Here is a 14,294-nt window from a genome sequence, read left to right as displayed (position 1 = left end):
CTCCTGACCTCAGGTGATCCACCTGCGCTGGCCTCCCAAAGTACTAGGATTACAGGCGTGAGCCACCGCACCCGGCCCTCAGAATTATTTAGAGTTAGAATTCTTAATCTACTAGTCAGGTTTCAATCAAGAGACACTATATCAGTTATTTCAACAGAGAAAATTTAATATAAATAATTGTTATCCAGCTAGCAGAGATAAAAAAAAAAAAAAAAGTAGTGATAATGAGATATCATGAAGATTTTGACTACAAGCTCCCAGCCCAAGGACTCATACAATAAAGAGAAGAGGTTGAAAATATCAAAACTCAGAAATGTGAACATAGCCCTAGGGCTGGGGGTTAGTCCTCTGAGGAGGAGGCACTACCAATGGTACATGTGGCCCAAGGGCTCAGAGCCCAAGGTCCAGGAGCTGGATGCAGAATTCTGGGGAGGGGACATGGCCAGCCCATGCTGCTGTCTCTGAGTGGGCATCATCAGGCCGGTTATGGGAGTGCTGGGAAAATAGCAAGCTGGAACCAACTGCCTCTGCTAGAACCAGCTGTCACTCTCAGAGTGGAGACGGGATGCTGACGGTGGGGGCGGGGGTGGGGTGCACACAGGAAGGAGCCCGTGGTAGCCCTGCATCACGGAAGGGTGGGCTGGAAGCTTAATTACCAGCACACTCAGCTTTAGAGTTACATAGAGTTAGAGTTACGTTAGGATTCCGTTAGTTTTGGAATTGTTAGGGGTGATTTGATTTCACATTTTCTCGGGATATGGGATTGGGATGAGTCTCCTGGTTTGTTTCTGGAATAGAGTGGGCCACGCCTCACAGAAGTCTCCCCCAGGAGACACAAGACAATCACTTTAGAATTCAAGAAAACAAAAATAATGTGTCTCACTTTGTTCATAAAGAAGCCCTTTGATGACGTGGCCAAAAAGGGGCAGAGCTTGAGGGACAGACTCTTAGAAAGGTGCCCATGGAACAGGATCCCACAGAGTGTTCCTCTCAAATTCTTTAGAACTTTACGCTGTTTTGTGGGACCACCGTCTCCCACTCCTTTCCTAAGAACACAGTGTTTTTCTTGATAGAATGTGTTTCAAATGCGTAGACTGTTTGCACAATAAAATAAAGTTCCTCCCAAATCAAGAATCTGTAATCTTAGGTTCTTCTACCTGCATTATTCTTCAGCCCACATTGTTCCATTTGACCATCAGAATGTTTACATATGTATGTACGTCTGGATGGATGGATGGATGGATGGATGGATGGATGCATGGATGGATGGATACACTCGTTTTATTCAACGCCTATTTCTTGAGCACTCCTGTGCCCTGAGGATGGGTCTGGCACCAGGTAGATACCAGGGAGGTATGAAGATGAGTGAAGCTTTCAGTCCAGTTGGGGAGACAGATGTGGAAACAGAATCACAACACGATGTGGCAAATTCTCTGGGAGCACAGAACACCATCACTGACTCTTCCTGATACAGTCAGGAAGGGGTGACATTGGAACTGGGTCTTACAGGCAAGTGTCTTCTCCCAGTGGAGAAGGAGAAGGGCACCCTGGTGGAGGGAACAGCATGAGCTCAGGTACAGGGGCATGGAGGAGCTGTGCATGGCAGGTGGGACAAGTTGATGGGGACTGCTGGGTCACAGGTTCAGAAAGGCACTAAGCTTAAGGGCTGACCCTGGTGCTTGACAGATCCTGCTTCATTTGGTCCTGCAGCAAGTCTGCAAGATAGTAGGGAGCAACCTCAGGAGTCCCATGCTTCTCCTGACCTTACTTTTCCAAACACAGTGTACATTTCTGGATATCTTAAGCTCCTTCTTGGTTTTATCCATCTCTCACTTTACACTTGTCCATCGGAGGTGAGTTGTGCCCTCTCCTTCACCTTTTGATTCCTGCTTCTTAAATAACTGTAGGGATGGAGGAAGGTTGAGACCAGAAAGCTGTGAAGCACAGACTTCAACTGACAAGGGAGGTAGAGGAAAGCAGGGAGGTGGAGGAGAGCAGGCAGGTGGAGGAGAGCGGGGCAGAGACCTGCTTGCAGGAATGGCATGCAGAAGTTCTGCAGACCAGCACAGTGGGGAGTGGGCTCCGGACATCACCAACTGTGACTGCCTCCAGCTGCATTCAGCAGCCATGGAAAGGTCGTGGGGATGCCTTTCCCAAAGTGGGAAGCTGCTTTAGATCCAACCCAGGCTTACGAATGCAACAGATTGGGATTTTTTGAAGCACGTAGAGCCCTTCGCAGCATTCATAGCAATAAACATATGTCTCAAGTCGAAAGAAAATATAGTCCTACACAATCTGCAGTTGTGTATTTTTACGCTTTTTATAATACACGTCCATGCATTCCGTCTTGATGTGTGTGTGTGTGTTTCCCAGCAGAGTTCTCTGTTTATCGTGTCTATCACAATATATCCATTTCCCTATGATAATCCATTTCTCTGTGAGAACATGTAAGAACTCAGATGGTTTCACATCTTAGCTGAACAGAAGAGTCTGTTGGGTTCTGACCACTTGCCTCAGGAAACACATCATTGTATCCTCTCAAACATTTGTCTGTTGAATAGCCAGCCACTCACTATGGAAACACCCCCCAAAGCATTCTCAGTCCTTTGGATCTCAGCCCTTTTCTGGATCTATGAAGATGTCCACACTTAATAATTCTAGCAGAATGCAAATTGGGCCAAACCTCACAAGCCTCATAGGAAGACCCTGTTTGCAAATGTCATGCCACAGGTGGGTGACCAGGGGAGTCATTCCAATGCCAGTCTTTGCCGGAGGTTCCTGGGCTATTGTCCTCCAGTGATCCAGGATGGTCCAATTTGACCTTTCACTCCAGCCTCCATGTCAAAGCCCCGAGCTGCTGCTCTGCTTGCTGGTGTCGTCTGGGAAAAAGCTACCCTTTGGGGCTCAGAGAATCAGACTCCCCACTGAGCCCATGGTGGGACAGGAATCGTGGGATAATTTTCATAAAGCTGTGCCAGGAACCATCTGTTCCCAGCAGACACGACGTTCCCTATTCTACACCTGGTTGCACTGCTCATTCAGGAAATAGTTGTGCATTTTTAGACTTCTTAAAAACGGGGGAAAAAAGAGTGGCTTTTCTCTGAGTGAAATTTATGTCACCTTATTTAAGTATAAATGGAAGAGAATCCAAAACCACCAGATGAAATCCCTCACACTTAGAAGTTGTTCAGATACTCCATGGCTATATGATGTTGCCTGTTGTCCACCAGAGGAACTCAGATTTCACAATATTGCTGACGATTGGGAAATGCTGTAGCCTCAGGATAAAGTGCCCTGGCTGAAGCATTTGAACTAAAAGCAGACCCAGATCTGTAACATCTGGTGGGAGTCTGAGTTCATATTAAACATCAGCCATGCATTATGAAATATTAGAAAAGTTAGAGATCCTCTAAACCAGCCTTCCCAGAGTATATTTTGCAGAATATGCAGAAGAGTGTAAGAGTTCAATGAATTAACCCCATAACATGCCAAGCAGAAAAAAAAATTAAGAGCAAATGCTTTTTTTTTTTTTTGAATAGAGTCTTGCTCTGTCGCCAGGTTGGAGTGCAGTGGTATGATCTTGGCTCACTGCAACCTCCGCCTCCCAGGTTCAAGCGATTCTTCTGCCCCAGTCTTCCGAGTAGCTGGGACTACAGGTGCACGCCACCACACCTGGCTAATTTTTGTATTTTTAGTAGATGGGACTTCATCATGTTGGCCAGGATGGTCGCGAACTCCTGACCTCATGATCCGCCTGCCTCGGCCTCCCAAAGTGCTGGGATTACAGGTGTGAGCCACTGCACATGGCTGCAAATGCACTTTTAAATACCACATATTCTGTCCCTCTCTTGGTTGATCTCAATTAGTAGATTAAAGAATCTGAAAACTTCTACAAAAAGGAAGCCTGTATCGTTTTATTAAACTCACCATTTCCTAAATTTATTTGGCCACAGAACCTTTCTGTTTGTGGAATATAATGTCCCATGTGTATTCCTAAGGGAAAAGGCTAAGGTGCTATAACAAAGAGATCCAATAATACCGTGATTTAAAGAATATTTCTGTCTTGTAAGTCAGTCCAGGCTGGGTATGCAGGCTGCTCTGCTTTGCACAGCCATTTTGGGTCCCAGGTTCCTTGCATTTCATTTTCCACTGCCCTAGAACGCTGTCTTTGTCTCTAATCAACATTGGCCACAGTCAAAAGTACATCTCAGAAATATCTGATTTCCAGCTGTGAAGAATGGGAAAGAGTTTGGAAGTTTGCATAAGCAATGTTTTAAAGCCCATCCTGCACATGGTACATAACACCTTCTCTTCTACTCTTTTGGTGAAAGCTTTGTTGCATGGCCATGCTAACCCATCAGGGAGTTGGGAACCTAGCTAGGAGGACATTGCCCTACCTAAACTTTATTACCATGTATCAGTGTCACCCAGCCAGCCTGCAGGAAGGCGGCGACTGGAATCCAGGTCTTCCAACTCCTGGGCCAGTATCAGCATCACACTAGCATTTGCTTACTCAGCCTATATGTATCAAGTACCTCTTGAGTTCTGGTTCCATGTCATAATGTGAAGACAGAAAGCTTTATAAAACATAGTTTCACAAATTATCTATAAAATATGTATCACTTGCATCTTTAATCTGACAGCAGATTTTACATATAAAGAAACTTTCATATATGGCTATTAAAGTAGCAAAAATTACAGATTTATACAATTTTTTAATTTTCCAGAAGACACATATTATAGGGATAAACAAACATAAAAGGAACAGAGAATCTTTAAATGGACCCAAATACATCTCAGAATTTAGAGTACAAAAAAATACATTTCAAATTAGTGCTGAATAAAAAAGATAAATTATACATGAAAATGGTTTGAGGACCACTGGATAGCAGTATTGAAAATGATAAGAATAGGTTTTACCGCAGCCCTTAAGATAATTCACGTTATTTAAAGATGTGACTTAAAGAAATTATGAACGTCAAAACATTTAAAAATTAATCTTGAGAAAAAGCTTTCCAAGCAAAAACTAAAACCAGAAGCTACAAAGGAAAATCTTAATAAGTAAGGTATGTCAGAAGCAAAATCTTACATATAGGAAGAAAAAACATGTAAAAATTCAAAAGATACATTTTCAAAACATATGACAATAGACTAATTTCCTTGAAATATAAATAACTGTTACGAATCAATAACAATTTTTAAATGGGCAAGACATGACTATATACAGGAAAAGAAATTCGAAATCCAATAAACATATGAAAACAATGAGGTATCTTTTTCACTATCTGATTGTACAATATTTAAAATTGATAATACACAGCATTGAAGAGAATATAGAAAAACTAGAACTGAGGTTGGGCATGGTGGCTCATGCCTGTCATTCCAGCACTTTGAGAGACCAAGCTGGGAGGATTGCTTGAGGCTGGGAGTTTGAGACCAGCCTAGGCAACATAGCAAGATCTAGTCTCTACAAAAAAAATAAATAAGTAAATAAAAATTTTAATTAAAAAGAAAAACCAAGCTGGGCACAGTGGCTCACACCTGTAATCTCAGCACTTTGGGAGGCTGAGATGGGTGGATCCTCTGAGGTCAGGAGTTCGAGACCAGCCTGGCCAAAATAGTGAAACCCTGTCTCTACTAAAAATACAAAAATTAGCGGGGCGTGGTGGTGAATGCCTATAATCCCAGCCACTTGAGAGGCTGAGGCAGGAGAATCACTTGAATCTGGGAGGCGGAGATTGCAGTGAGCAGAGATCATGCCACTGCACTCCAGCCTGGGCTACAAGAGTGAAACTCCGTCTCAAAAAACATAATAAATAAATTTTTTTAAAAAAGAAAAACCAGAACTATTATACACTGTTGGTGAGAGTATAAATTAGTGTTAGCTTTTTAGAAGAAAATTTTCAATACTATCAAAATTTTAAAATATGTTTATAGTTTGATCTAATGATTTCACTTCTAGAAACATATTTTAATGGTATACAAATGAACAAAAATATGTATGTACAGGTGTTCATTTTAACATTACTTTTCCATAGAAAAACAAGTTTGGGGGTGCAACTTAAATGTCTGTGGTAGTATCAAAATTTATCCTCAAATTGATACTCCTCCCTTCAAAAAGGAGAGTCAAATTACCTGCCCTATAAGTGTGATTCTAACAAATAGGAGGAATATAGTGGAAGTGATGCCAACAGACTTTTAAGACTGGGTTATAAAAGGTGTTTTGACTTCCTCCTTGTTCTCTCTCCTGGATTACTCACTGGGGAATAAGCCAGTTGCCATGTTGAGAGGACGCTCAAGCAATACTATGGAGAGACCCACGTGGCAGGAACTGAAGCCTCCTGCCAACAGCCATGTGAATGAGCCAGCTTGAAAGTGGATTCTCCAGCGCTAGTCAAGTCTTCACATGATTTCGACTCCAGCTGATATCTTCACTGAAGCCTCATGAGAGACCCAGAGTCAGAACACCCCAGCTAAGACACTCTTGAATTCATTACCAGAGGACTATGAGATAATAAATGTTTTAAGCTGCTGAGTTTAGGGATAGTTTGCTAAGCAATAATAGATCACAAATATAATATCAAATAATAAAAAGCTGGCTAGTATTGTACTGACGCACAATGGAACTTTATGCATTGTTAAAAATCGTATCTTCTGCTTGAGATGTAGAAAGCTAGAAAGCACCTTGCAAGTGTGAGAATTCCCATTCTTGGAGAGATGAGAATCAATTCCCATTCTCAGAGAGATGAGAGATTCCCATTCACAGAGAGATGAGACTCAAGCACTTGCTTACCTGTGGCAGGTACAGCCATACTACTGGAAGGAAGAATTAAGCTAAAATCTTTAATGGTCTGGTGTAGGTTTGCAAGAGAAAATAGAAACCCCAAGAGCCACAGATAATAAGGAAAATTTGCATCCACTTGCAGACTTTTCTCAAAGTATCTCACTGAGCACTAACAAAAAAAAAAAAGACCAACAAAAGTCCTGAGAAAGCATCCTTCCGGGCATAGATCTGCGGGCGGAGAATATCAGTTGCTACAAGAGAGACACAAAACCGCTTTCAGATGCTATTGCCCCATCTCTCCTACAAAGGCCTTAAAAGCCTAGAGGAAGGGTAACAAACACTGCCACTCCAGGGGGCTGGTACATCCAACACAGCTGGAGAAAAAGTAACAAAAACTTAAAAACTAAAACAACAACAACAACAAAATCCCTCTGATTCTGGGGAAGGGGCAGGAATATGTGCTGAGCCCAAAACTGCTGTTGTGGGGAGGGACAGAGACACTTGGTCATACCCTTCAAGACCCAGGGACACAGTACCTGCAGGAATCAGAACTGAGAATCACAACCAAGCACCTCACCTCTCTGTCCCCACCGCCCCGCTAACAAGCACTGACTAACGATTAACGATGGAATACTCCTGGGAGAGCTACAAGTGTATGGAGAGAGAAACTGACAGACAGCGGAGAAGACCCAAAATTGAAGATGGAGCAGACATTAGGGAAAACCCCTGGGCAAACAAGTCCGTATCCTAAACACAAGGTAAGATTTGAAGTGCCTGGTATACTTAAGGTCACCATAGCAACAAAAATCCCAAGGATCTAAACAAAGTAATAAAGACTGCAAGAAAGGGTAATCACGTAAGTATAAAAGCTTTTCTCCCATATATATATTTGTATGTATTATATATTTATATTATATAAAAATATATAAATATATATAACATATAAATATATATTTATATAGAACTATATGTTATATATTTATATTAACATATACATATGACTTATATATCATATATTTATAAATATATATTTTATATATTTATATATTATATATTTACATATTATATATTATAAATACATATATAATAAATATATAATATCTATTATAATATAATAAATATATAATATATAATAGATATTATATATTTATTATATTATATAAATACATATTATATATAAATATATAATAATTATATATAAATATATAATAAATATATATAATATAATATATAAATATATGTTTATATATTTATATATGTTTATATATTTATATATAAATATATGATATATAAATAAATATTATATAAATATATAATATAAATATATAATATAGTAATATATAACATAAATATATAATGTGTTATATATTTATGTTATATATTACTATATTATATATTTATAGATTATATACATATTTATATATATTATGTATATTTAAAGATAATTTTTTAAATTTTAAATAAGAACAATATGTTATGAAGTTTCTAATTTATAAAGAATTAAAATGTATGACAACACGGCCGGGTGTGGTGAGTCACACCTGTAATCGCACTTTGGGAGACCAAAGTGGAAGGATCACTTGAGGTCAGGATTTTGAGGGCAACTTGGGCAACATAGTGAGATCTTGTCTCTACAAAAAATTAGCCACACATGGTGTCACACACCCGTGGTCCCAGCTATTTGGGAGGCTGAAAATATTCTAAGTCAAAAATGCATTAAATTTACCTTACCTACCAAACATCATAGCATAGTATAACCTACCTTAAATGTGCTCGGAACACTTACGTTGGCCTACAGCTGGGCAAATCATCTAATACAAAACTTGTTTTATAATAAAGTGTTGAGTGCATCATGTAATATATTGAGTACTTTGCTAAAAATGAAAAACAGAATGGCTGTATCAGTCGTTTACCCCTGGGATTGAGTGGCTGACTGGAAGCTGAGGCTTGCTGCCACTGCCCAGAATCGTGAGAGAGTATCTGATCTCATAGTAGTAACTTGGGAAAAGAGAAAAATTCAAAGTATAGTTTCTACTGAATGCATACAGACTTCACAACATCGTAAAGTTGAAAAATCATAAGTTAAACCATCCTAAGTTGATACCATTTGTTCTTGAACCATACTATCAATTAGTTTAACCTAATTAACATTTATAGGTCCCTGAATCCAACAATGAAAGAATACACACATTCTTCTCAAATGCACACAGATATTTAACAAAACAGCCCACTATTATGAGTTAAATTGTGTCCCTCCAAAATTCATATGTAGAAGTCTTGATATGGTTTGACTGTGTCTCTACCCAAATCTCAACTTAAATTGTATCTCCCAGAATTCCCATGTGTTATGGGAGGGACCCAGGGGTAGGTAATTGAATCATGGGGGCCAGTCTTTCCCATGCTATTCTCGTGATAGTGAATAAGTCTCATGAGATCTGATGGGTTTATCAGGGGTTTCCGCTTTTGCTTCTTCCTCATTTTCTCTTGCCACCACCATGTAAGAAATGCCTTTCGCCTCTCGCCATGATTCTGAGGCCTCCCCAGCCATGTGGAACTGTAAACCCAATTAAACCTCTTTTCCTTCCCAGTCTCAGGTATGTCTTTATCCGCAGTGTGAAAATGGACTAATACAGTAAACTGCTACCAGTAGAGTGGGATTTTGTGAAGATACCTGAAAATGTGGAACAACTTTGGAATCGGGTAACAGGCAGAGATTGAAACAGTTTGAAGGGCTCAGAAGAAGACAGGAAAATGTGGGAAAGTTTGGAACTTCCTAGAGACTTGTTGAATGGTTTTGCCCAAAATGCTGATAGCAATATGGACATTAAGATCCAGGCTGAGGTGGTCTCAGATGGAGACAAGGAACTTCTTGGGAACTGGAGCAAAGGTGCCTCTTGTTACGTTTTAGCAAAGAGACTGGCAGCATTTTGCCCCTACCCTAGAAACTTGTGGAACTTTGAACTTGCGAGATGATTTAGGGTATCTGGCGGAAAAAATTTCTAAGCAGCAAAACATTCAAGAGGTGATTTGGGTGCTGTTAAAGGCATTCAGTTTTATGACAGAAGCAGAGCATAAAAGTTATTTGCAGCCTCATTATGTGACAGAAAAGAAAAACCCATTTTCTGGGGAGAAATTCAAGCTGGCTGCAGAAATTTGTATAAGTAGCAAGAAGCCTAATGTGAATCCCCAAGACCATGGGGAAATGTCTCCAGGCCATGTCAGAGACCTTCACTGCAGCCTGTCCCATCACAGGCCTGGAGGCCCAGGAGGAAAAAGGGGTTTTGTGGGCCAGGCCCAGGGTCCCCGTGCTGTGCGCAGCCTAGGGACTTGGTGCTCTGTGTCCCAGCTGCTCCAGCTATGGCCGAAAGGGGCCATTGTATAGCTTGGGCTGTGGCTTCAGAGGGTGGAAGCCCCAAGTCTTGGCAGCTTCCATGTGGTGTTGAGCCTGCGGGTGCACAGAAGTCAAAAATTAAGGTTTGGGAACCTCTGCCTAGATTTCAGAAGATGTATGGAAATGCCTGGATGCCCAGGCAAAAGTTTGCTGCAAAGGCGGGGCCCTCATGGAGAACCTCTTAGGGCAGTGTAGAAGGGAAATGTGGGATCAAAACCCCCACACAGAGTCCCTATCGGGGCACTGCCTAGTGCAGCTGTGAGAAGAGGGCCATCATCCTCCAAACCCCAGAATGGTAGATCCACTGATAGCTTGCACTGTGCACCTGGAAAAGCTGCACTCAACACCAGTCCATGAAAGCAGCCTGGAGGGAGGCTGTACCTCCACAGGGGTGGAGCTGCCCAAGACCATGGAAACCTACCTTTTGCATCAGCGTGACCTGGATGTGAGACCTGGAGTCAAAGGAGATCATTTCGGAGCTTTAAAATTTGACTGTCTCACTGGATTTCAGACTTGCATGGGCCCTGTAACCCCTTTGCTTTGGCCAATTTCTCCCTTTTGGAATGGCTTTATTTACCCAATACCTGTACCTCCACTGTATCTAGGAAGTAACTAGCTTGCTTTTGATTTCACAGGCTCATAGGCAGAAGGCCTTGTCTCAGATGAGACTTTGGACTGTGGACTTTTAGGTTAATGCTGAAATGAGTTAAGACTTTGGGGGACTGTTGGAAAGACATGATTGGTTTTGAACTGTGAGGACAGGAGATTTGGAGGGACCAGGGGCAGAATGATATGGTTTGGCTGTGTTCCCACCCAAATCTCAATTCGAATTGTATCTCCCAGAATCTCCACATATTGTTGGGGGAACACAGGGAGAGGTAATTTATTCATGGGGGCTGGTCTTTCCCGTGCTATTCTTATGATAGGGAATAAGTCTCATGAGATCTGATGGGTTTATCAGGGGTTTCCACTTTTGCTTCTTCCTCATTTTCTCTTGCCACCACCATGTAAAAAGTCCCTTTCGCCTCCCACCATGATTCTGAGGCCTCCCCAGCCATGTGGAATTGTACGTCCAATTAAACCTCTTTTTCTTCCCAGTCTCAGGTATGTCTTTATCAGCAGCATGAAAATGAACTAATACAAGTCTTAACCCCAAGTATCTCAGAATATGACTATATTTGGAGATAGGGTCTTTAAGAGGTAAAATGAGTTCAAAGAGTAGACACTAATCCTACATGACTAATGTCCTTATAAGAAGAGGAGATGAGGACAGACAGGCATGCACAGAGGGATGACCATGTGAGACAAAGGTGTCTACTAGCCAAGGAGAGAGGCCTTAGAAAGAACTAACCTGGGCCGGGCATAGTGGCTCATGCCTATAATCCCAGTACTTCGGGAGGCCAAGGTGGGTAGATTACCTGAGGTCAGGAGTTCGAGATCAACCTGGCCAACATGGTGAAACCCCCGTCTCTACTAAAAATACAAAAATTAGCCAGTTGCAGTGATGGGCACCTGTAATCCCAGCTACTCGGGAGGCTGAGGCAGGAGAATCGCTTGAGCCTGGGAGGTGGAAGTTGCAATGAGCCGAGATTGCACCACTGCACCCCAGCCTGGGTGACAGAAAGAGACTGTCTCAAAAAAAAAAAAAAAAAAAAAAAGGAAAGAAATAACCAACCCAGCTGACACTTTGATGTCACATGTCTAGTCTCCAGAATTATAAGAAAGCAAATGTCTGTGGTTTAAGCTACCCAGTCTGTGGCACTTCATGACATCAGTTCTGGAAACTAATGTAACCAACCACAGTCTTGGTCAAAAAACAAATCTCAATAAATTTATAAGAGCTAAATCCTATAATTATGTTTTCAACCACAGTGGAATTAAAAATCAATAAAAGAAAGATATCTAGAAAACTATGTGTTTGAAAATGAAATAATGCTATTTTAAATAACCATGAGTCAAGGAGATAGCAGAAGGCAATTAGGAAGTATTTCTAATTATGTGAAAATGAAAACATATTAAAACTTGTGGGATCCAGCTAAAGTAGTAATTAGAGGAAAGTTCATAACAGTAAACCTGTTTATTAGAGAGGAAGAAAGATTTTAAACCACTGGCCTCAACTTCCATCTTTCTTTTTCTTTTCTTTTTTTTTTTTCAGGATAGAATCTCACTCTGTTGCCCAGGCTGTAGTGCAATGGCGCAATCTCAGGTCACTGCAACCTCCACCTCCCGGGTTCAAGCGATTCTCCTGCCTCAGCCTCCCAAGTAGCTGGGATTACAGGTGCCCACCACCACATCTGGCTAATTTTTGTATTTTTAGTACAGACGGGGTTTCACCATGTTGGCCAGGCTAATCTCAAGCTCCTGACCTCAGGTGACCCTCTCACCTCGGCCTCCTAAAGTGCTGGGATTATGCAGGCAACTTCCACCTTTAAAAACTGTTAAAAGAGGAGCAAATAAAACACAAGTTAAGTAGAAGGAAGAAAATAATAAAGATCAAGTAGAAATGAATAAAACAGAAAATATAAGAACAATGAAGGAACTCGATGAAATGAAATTTTGTTGTTTTTGAAAACATGAATAGAATTGATTAACCTCCAACCAGACTTATCAGGGAAAAAAGAGAGAAAACACAAATTATTAATATTATCAGGGAAATAAGAGAGAAAATACAAATTATTAACATTAGTAATAAAAGAAGTGACATCACTACCTATACTACAGATATTGTAAGACAAATAAGGGATTGTTATGAACAGCTTTATGCTAATAAATCCAACAACTTAGTTGAAAGAAAAAACTTATTTTTTCTCTTCTTTTTTTTTTTTTAGAGACGGAGTCTCACTCTGTTGCCCAGGCTGGAATGCAGTGGCGCGATCTCAGCTCACTGCAAGCTCTGCCTCCCAGGTTCACATCATTCTCCTGCCTCAGCCTCCCAAGCAGCTGGGACTACAGGTCCCCACCACCATGTCTGGCTAATTTTTTTGCATTTTTTTAGTAGAGACGAGGTTTCACCATGTTAGCCAGGATGGTCTCGATCTCCTGACCTCGTGGTCCACCCGCTTCGGCCTCCCAAAGTGCTGGGATTACAGGCGTGAGTCACCACACCCTGCCTTCTTTTCTTTTTTTTAGACACAGGGTCTGGCTTTGTCACCCAGGCTAGAGTGCAGTGGCGTGATCGCAGCTCACTACAGTCTCGACCTCCCAGGCTCAAGCAATCCTTCTGCTTCAGCCTCCCAAGTAGCTGGGACTACAGGCATGTGCCACCATGCCCAGCTAATTTTTAAGAAATTTTAATAGTGATAGGGTCTCCCTGTGTTGTCCAGGCTGGACTTGAACTTCTGGCCTCAAGTGACCCTCCCACCTTGGCCTCCCAAAGTGCTTGGATTATAGGCATGAGCCACTGTACCAGCCAGAAAACAACTTTTTTTGAAAATAATAAACTGTGATAGTGTGATACAATAATATTTCTTTGGTCTCTGTCCCAGTTTCTAAGACACAGCTCCTAAAATCCTTATATATAAGAGTTCTAGGATAATCTTTTGTTTTAATATTTGGTCTTTGACCCTGGTTCCTGAAACAGAGTTCCTAAATCTCTTGGAATTTCCAGGGTAAGAGGCGTACCTTTTGTCCTAATGAGGATATTCTTGGTGGGACCCTGGATTGCCTCAGGATGGGAATTGGTTGCTAGGGGAACCAAACATGTAATTAGAGGGTTGGAACTTTCAGCCCCTCCCCACTACCTCCGGGGAGGGAAGAGGGGCTGAAGGTTAAGTAGATAACCAATGGCCAGTGATTTAATCAGTCATCCCTACATAAGGAAGCCCCATTAAAACCAAAAAGGACACATTTAGAGAGCTTCTGGGTTGCTGAGCATGTGGAGGTACTGGGAAGGTGACGATACCAGGGGGGGCATGGAAGCGCCTTACCCCTTCTCTTATACCTTGCCCTGTGTGTCTCTTCCATCTGGCTGTTCATCTGTATTTTTTGTATTATCCTTCATAATAAACCAGCAAATGTAAGTAAGTGTTGCCCTGAGTTCTGTAAGCCTTCCTAGCAAATTAATAGAACCCAAGGAGGGTATAGTGGGAATCCCAATCTATAGCCAGTCAGTCAGAAGTA

Source organism: Macaca mulatta, chromosome 2, assembly GCF_049350105.2.
Source record: "Macaca mulatta isolate MMU2019108-1 chromosome 2, T2T-MMU8v2.0, whole genome shotgun sequence".
NCBI classification, from domain to species: Eukaryota; Metazoa; Chordata; class Mammalia; order Primates; family Cercopithecidae; genus Macaca; species Macaca mulatta.
This window is presented reverse-complemented; position numbering follows the sequence as displayed.